The sequence below is a fragment of the Dermacentor silvarum genome, chromosome 7 (genome assembly GCF_013339745.2).
Source record: "Dermacentor silvarum isolate Dsil-2018 chromosome 7, BIME_Dsil_1.4, whole genome shotgun sequence".
Lineage (NCBI taxonomy): Eukaryota > Metazoa > Arthropoda > Arachnida > Ixodida > Ixodidae > Dermacentor > Dermacentor silvarum.
Genome location: NC_051160.1, coordinates 36,710,890 through 36,717,533, shown reverse-complemented (window position 1 = coordinate 36,717,533; position 6,644 = coordinate 36,710,890).

The window sequence follows — 6,644 nt, the reverse complement described above, 5'->3', positions numbered from 1 at the left end:
CGTGGTGAAGTAGGTGGCACTTAATAAACCATTATAGTAGCCAAGTCAGGCACTTGCATTCGCATACAAGTCTTAACGTCGCACTCTTTCTCGGCTCAACTGGCAACTCTGCCCTCCAGTTTCTTCACGTCACTTTGTTACGTGAAATGCGTTATTTTAGCATTAACACTGCTTCCTGCGACCGAAGTTATCGTTCAGTTTCTGAGGCATTCCAACCTCCAATTTCAGTTTGGCAAGACCTCTTTCTCTCGATCATACTTGAGAATATAATGAAGGTGAGCAACTATAGAACCAATCGCATCATTTCGAAAGTCTGATTAGCATTGGAGAAGCCACAAACGGTATTTCACTTGAGCGCCGTACAATCGACATGGGCACAGCAAACTTAAGTTTATGTTAACTGTTGCTCTTCACACATTGTGGTCTATGACTAGATTATGGGGTGGCCGACGAACAATTTGTCAGTCTGCACATTGTCATCTGTATCTGTGTCATCATGCGTGCCATGTAATGGAATGTGTACACGAGATGAGCAAGCGGAGGAACTAATTGTTTTTGTAATGTTTTTTATTCGCACCGTTTTAAGGCCTTTTTACAGCAAAGCTGTATGCCTCTACCCCAATACATTTGTCCTGTCAGTGGGCAAAAACTTTACGCATCAGAGGGAGGCGCCCGCCGCGTGCGCTGCTGGGTTCCTTGGAGCACCACAAGATGGCCCTCGCCTCAGCGCATCCGCGGCTGCTGCGGCAGCTGCGCCAGCCATGCGGGAGAAAGTAAAAACAAGAACCAGGAAGCTCGCGTTCCAGCGGCGGCACTGCCCATGCTGGGCAAAGACACAGAAAGGACCAGAAAGCTCGACTTCGCCCATATAGCGTTCACCGCAAGCCTTTCCCGGTGAAGATTACGGTTGCATAAGCTGCAGTTACCATAAAGCGGCAACTGTAGCATACGAAGGAAGGAGTGATGTAACTACACTTTCGTATGCAAAAGAACCCCTCCAGCAACTGATTTGTGATGTAACAGTGGTGTGTCAAGGCAACGTATAGTGAGGACTCCTGAAGAGCAGCGTGCATACGAGGCTCGGCGAAAGTGCGGTTAAGTGCATTTCTCTTGTCTCGGGTCCACTCTTTGTAGGTGTACGAAGTAGCGGCACAAGCCATTTCTCAGGCCGTTGAAACGTCTTAGGCTAATAATTAGATAGTGTGCATGTGAATGTCGCTATGCGAATGATTGCAAGTAACGTCGCAATGGGTAATCGTTCTAGTTGTCGTTTACAGCTTGCCGGTCCTAGAGCACTGCACGGGCTTAGGCTTACCCGAAAGCCCGGGTCCAGCCCGGCCCGTGGGCCGGGTGGGGCCGGGTAGGGCAGTTTTTTCACGGGATCAGGTCGGGCTCGAGCACGGCATGGGCTTTTTTACCCGGGCCCGGGCCGTGCTCGGGCGTGGTGTGCATATCACGTGCAGCGAGTTATCCTCGGGCGTCTCGACTCTGAAACCGCGCAGCTGGAAGCTAGCAGAGCTACCCCTGTGTACTTCCCTTTTCTTCTTCCGACGTATGTTGCGCTGTTTGAACAGAATGTAAAGGTCCAGAAAGACCGAAGTCGCCGAAAACCAAAGGATGCCATTGTACTCCTTACCTAAATGAATGTAATTAATGCTTTTAGCGCGGTGTAAGCGCCTTCGCGACTTGCTGATTCTTCAAAGGCTAATTGGTAAAACGATGACTGGTAAGATAAGATAATTCGTCAAGCGGCTGAAATATGGCACTGCGTCCATCCATGATTGCACGCATGTTCTCAACCGGTCGCCTAGCAGCAGCGCATTACGCTGCACCATGAAGGAACGAGAAGCTTTCTTTCCCCATTTACTCCATCCATACGCTGCGCTCATGACTGGTCGTGGCGGCGATTCGGCTATAGTGTACTAGAATACGGTTGAGTGGGGCAAGCAGCTCGGGCGGCGCATGCTTTGCAGTGAGGCACCCGACGTGCAAAAATACTCTGGCGGCGTGGCGATGGAGGTCATCTTCATCTTTCTGGGGTTTTACATGCCAAAACCAGTTCTGATTATGAGGCTCGCCGTAGTGGAGGGCTCCGGATTAATTTTGACCACCTGGGGTTATTTAACGTGTACTACAATGCAAGCACGCGGGCGTTTTTGCATTTCGCCTTCATCAAAATGCGGCCGCCACGGCCGGGATTCAATCCCGCGATCTTGTGTTCAGCAGCGCAACGCCTTAGCTGACTGAGCCAAGATGGCGGGTGGTGATAGAAGTCGATTGGGCCGCATCAAAGTCGTGCCGTTGGAAACTGCTGGTGATACTGCTCGGCAGGGTCATTCGTACTATTTTGCTGGCTGGTATGTGCATTTAGACTGCTAAAATGGTGTTCATAATTGCATATGACTTGTATTTGTGCCTTAAGAATAAATTCCTTTCATTCACTTCTTTATTTTATTTTTTTAATGCCACTTCGTGGTCTTTTTCGGTGTCGGGCCGGATTCGGGCCGGTTTCGAGTAGGGCTCGGGCCGGGCTCGGGCCTAAGGTAAAGGGATGGCGGGCCAGGCCGGGCCGGGCGGGTAACGTAGATTGTTTCCGGGCCCGGGCCGGACCCGGGTCTCGCATGAAACTTTTGGTCGGGCTCAGGCGGGCAGCACAATGTAAAATTGGGCCCGGGTGGGCGGCTTGAAAAAAATCGTCCCGTGCAGTACTCTACCCTGTCCAACCACCTTCGCAGGGTGGATTGGAGACCAATTTTTTTACTTTCTCTGGGAAATAACCGTGATTTTATGTGACGAACCGTTTTCATGGGTTGATCCCTATAATAGTGCAGTCTGACAAGGCGGTAAAAATTACACGGTGGAAATGGCAGCATTGTCGCATTCCTCCATCATGACAGCTGGCACTTTCAGATACCGTCCTTGAGACGCTGTGCCTCTTGCTAAGGCGCAGCCGCTGTAGTTTATCATGCTCCGACCAGTGCATGTCACAGGCGCGGCACGTGGTTTCCAACTAGTCCTTGAAGGTACGGCGCTTGAAGTAGCGGTTGGCTCCCGCGCACGTGTACGCAACAGTGCTAGGGGGAGGGCCATGCATAACACATTGCGCAACAATGTGCCTCATATAACCACTTCACAAGTTAAGCCAAGCGCATTCTTACATAGTTTGTTTGCGGGGTTGGTTCCGCGGGATTTTTTTATTTGCTTGATGGCAGTTTAGCGATGTTGCGCTGGGAAACCCTACGCAAACTTCTGTTACTAAATTTTACTAATAATATATGTTAGTAGATGTAGTTATCGTACCCTAGTGGAAATGTCTGTGGTGCAGGTTAACTTCTTTAAGGTAATAGGAAAGGGATCTTTGCGATGTGTGGGGCAAGTGTAAAGTGTGTAAAATAGCTTCCTTTACCAGGTATGAGGTTAAATACATAAAGTCCTTGAGATCAACCAAAGCTAGAGAAAACGCATAGTAATCGTGTAGCCAGGCAAATCAAAATACTCAGTGAGAGGCCAGCAACATCTACTGCACCTTCTGGCCGCCGAATCAGCACAAGGTGCAGGTGCTATACACTGGCTTGCTACTCTCGAATCTTTCTGTTCAGAATTTTTAAAGAACGAGAAAATTTCATATTACGTGCGTCTGAGCAACAGAAATCAGGGTACAGTGGGAGAAAGTTTTCACTGCAGTTTTTTTTTTTTCAATGAATGAAATATTTTCCTCATCAATTGCCAAAACGTATGTGCTTCCAGCAGCATATGGATCTTCAGACTTCCTAAAACGCAGTAGAAATGGTAGGAAATGTGGGCACATATAATTAGAGCACCAATATTGTACCACCCTAGGCAGGTTACATGCAATCGGCACCAGGCTCCAATAATAGAGCGCAGTGGGCTAACTCACCATGACGGCACGGATGAGCATTTGTGAAATTTCATGAAGAGCCATAACTATCTACGGTAGAAGTCAGCTGTTTTAGCTTCGCTGACACTCACAATACTGAAAATAGGTATGTTGTGTTCTTTCTAGCTGTTGCATATTTTCTGCAAAATATTTTATTACGAAAACGTTCATTCGTCCAGTGGGAGCTAACTAGCATGTATGCTTGCTATGCTTACCACTCATTCTCTTAAATTTCTTGTTGAGTTCAGGAATGTGCGTTTTATACATTTCTTACACACAAGAACCTTGGCTTTCGACTATTGTCGTGTCATTCTGTAGAACAACCTCTTTGTACCCAACGCGGAAGTAGCTTAAAAATTCACGACGTATTTCGAATTCTAAGAAAAGTGTTGCATACAGGTCCAAGAACTCTCATTGTTATATCTCTTCCAGTAGAAATTTTTCAGAAATGTATGATTTTTTATAGTGTTGAGGGTCGCTATGATAACATGGTGCTCATGGCGTAAAAGGAGTGTAATTATGTAGCCAAGCAAATAAATGTACTCAGTGAGAGGTCAACATGTTGTGCATCTTGTCGCCGCCGAACGAAGACATGCTGCTGCTCATACTACCCGTTTGCAAGCTACTCTGAACTCGTTATGGTAAGAACTTTTAAAGGAAGTTCGAATTTTACAGGTGAAACGATGTTTACGGTGTAAATTCTCTTCTAGAACTGAATTGAACCTATTTGGAGTTATGTTGGGCGAGATCAGGCAAAAAGGATGATCAAAGAGCTTGAGAGAACCTGGCCTTCCTAAACCCGCGTTGGCTTACCAGTGGTTATCAAAAAGTTACATGCATTTTCCATGAGCAAACATACAGAAACCATGCTTGTGCGGTTATACATTACAATAGTTTGTTGCAGAACCGGTACGTCCGATAAGCAGCAACTCAAATAAAAAGAAGTCAGCAGAAGTTGAAATTAACATGAATCATCCTATGTTACAGTAAAACTTCATTTGGGCCCAGTTGGTACATAATTTTGAACTTAAACTTGCAGCGCAAACACCCAAGACGAACCACAAAAGAAAGATCCGACACACACTGACACAGTGTGATTCGCAGTGTGTGTCGTATCTACCTTTTGTGGTTCGTCTTAGCTGTTTGTGCTGTAATTTTAAGTACATACTATGTTAATGTACTTTATTGGGCTGTTCACTACTAATTGCATTTAGCAAAGCAGGTAGCGAGAACTGTAGCATCTGTTCGCTATAGTTGTACTTTTCTTTTACTTGCCAGTCTCTCGGTCTGCGTGTGTTATGTTTTGTCGTGCTGGATTTTAGGGTAACTAGTGTTTTTAGCGAGTTACTGCTAACTAAACCACGTGTGTAATGGTGGCACAAATTATTTGTGTGAATGGAATTAACCTGAATGATACTGTTTCATAAAAAGACGCCTGGTAAGCGAAAGTCACGGCACTTTAAATAATCAACGAAACACGTGCTTTTTTAACGTTGTGAGATTTTGAGGGGTCTCATTTTGATTTCATTTGTAAGACTGCTAGTTGCCAAAGCGAAAACTTCGATTTTGTTGCCATTGGAATTTATATATCTGTGATTACCCCTTTTACTATTTAATTAGCCAAATATTCTTATATTCTAATGTACAGGCGAGTCTAAACAATATTTTTTTTCTACGCAGCATATATAAAGACAGAAATTCTTGGAATAGCCAGCGCGCGCCTCAAGAATAATCTTATGCATTAGGCTAAGTTCAAGTTGTGCAGCTGTATTCGAGGAAATTCAAAACTATAGCTGATACCGTTGTTTCTAGACTCTTGCTCTCGACTGTACAAGTCTCAGGAAAAACAAATATTTTAAGACCATATTGCAACTGTGCAAAATGTCAGCGAATAAACCCGGATTTCTGAGGAAATTTAATAGCTGGAGAGCCTTAGAATAGCGCTAAGAATTATGCAGAAGGGTTGTGATGCAAAGCATTCGTCGATCCTGTATCATTTACTAGAACGCTTGCTTCCGGTATCAGAGCCACTCTTGTTTCAATTGAAAACATGTTCTGGAATATAACAATGCTTACAAGTTCACTTTTGAAAACAATTGTTATCGAACGATGACTTTCGCAATGCGCCACGGCTGCGCTAATTGCAATACTGAACCAGATGCCTGGGAATGATGCTTCCAACCGGTAGGCTTGTTTTTCTCTGCGTAACTTGTGCGCAAGGTAAGTTATTACTATCCAAACGGTAAATCACTCGCGTCGAAGAAACCTTCAAGGCAGCTTCATAAACGGAATAAACAATAAAGCAGCTTTATAGTTTCCACTGTGGCTTTGTAAGTACTTCTACGAATGGTTTAGAAACGAAAATAGCGTAAATTGTGGTAAGTGCGGTAATTTTCCTCTGTATTTCATGCATAAAAATAAAACACGGTACGGAATGCGTGCGTATTATTGCTCGGCAACCTCACTTAGATTAGCCTCATTTTATTTGCATCCAGCTCTTGCAGGCAGAACATGAACCGTGGACCAGCCTATTCAAAACCAACGTAGACCTCGTTTGTGTCTTGCTGACTTCCTGAGACGAATTTGTTTGTGTAGCAAAATATATTTCAAGAGAAACACCACTTCGCAATTCTCGCCTCTCTAATGTATGGTCGCCCTCGCCCCACTTTCCGCTGCTGCAAACCTAAGAATGCAGGGGCGTAATTCAAGGAAACAGTTTGTGTGATTTCGTAGCATTACTTTCAAA